This window comes from Falco punctatus (genome assembly GCF_963210335.1).
Source record: "Falco punctatus genome assembly, contig: scaffold_63, whole genome shotgun sequence".
Taxonomy (NCBI): domain Eukaryota; kingdom Metazoa; phylum Chordata; class Aves; order Falconiformes; family Falconidae; genus Falco; species Falco punctatus.
Genome location: NW_027660083.1, coordinates 306,174 through 307,381, shown reverse-complemented (window position 1 = coordinate 307,381; position 1,208 = coordinate 306,174).

Below are 1,208 nucleotides of genomic sequence, written 5' to 3'. Positions count from 1 at the left end.
GGTACTGCAGCCGGCCCTGTTGGTGGAGCGCTGCTGCCATCTAGCGAAATATACTTGGGTACTGCAGCCGCCCGGTTGGTGGAGCGCTGCTGCCATCTAGCGAAATATATTTGGGTACTGCAGCCGGCCCCTTTTGGTGGAGCGCTGCTGCCATCTAGCGAAATGTAATTGGGTACTGCAGCCGCCCGGTTTGTGGAGCGCTGCTGCCATCTAGCGAAATATACTTGGGTACTGCAGCCGGCCCTGTTGGTGGAGCGCTGCTGCCATCTAGCGAAATATAATTGGGTACTGCAGCCGGCCCTGTTGGTGGAGCGCTGCTGCCATCTAGCGAAATGTAGTTGGGTACTGCAGCCGCCCTTTTGGTGGAGCGCTGCTGCCATCTAGCGAAATGTAATTGGGTACTGCAGCCGCCCTTTTGGTGGAGCGCTGCTGCCATCTAGCGAAATGTAATTGGGTACTGCAGCCGCCCTTTTGGTGGAGCGCTGCTGCCATCTAGCGAAATATACTTGGGTACTGCAGGCGGCCCGGTTGGGTGAGCGCTGCTGCCATCTAGCGAAATATACTTGGGTACTGCAGCCGGCGCTGTTGGTGGAGCGCTGCTGCCATCTAGCGAAATATATTTGGGTACTGCAGCCGCCCGGTTGATGGAGCGCTGCTGCCATCTAGCGAAATGTAATTGGGTACTGCAGCCGCCCTTTTGGTGGAGCGCTGCTGCCATCTAGCGAAATATACTTGGGTACTGCAGCCGCCCTTTTGGTGGAGCGCTGCTGCCGTCTAGCGAAATATATTTGGGTACTGCAGCCGCCCTTTTGGTGGAGCGCTGCTGCCATCTAGCGAAATGTAATTGGGTACTGCAGCCGCCCGGTTGGTGGAGCGCTGCTGCTATCTAGCGAAATGTAATTGGGTACTGCAGCCGCTCGGTTGGTGGAGCGCTGCTGCCATCTAGCGAAATATATTTGGGTACTGCAGCCGGCGTTGTTGGTGGAGCGCTGCTGCCATCTAGCGAAATATACTTGGGTTCTTCAGCCGGGGTTAGGGTTAGGGTTAGGGTTAGACTGTTAGGGTTAGGGTTAGGGTTAGGGTTAGACTCTTAGTGTTAGACTCTTAGGGTTAGGGTTAGACTCTTAGGGTTAGGGTTAGACTCTTAGGGTTAGGGTTAGGGTTAGACTCTTAGGGTTAGGGTTAGGGTTAGGGTTAGACTCTTAGGG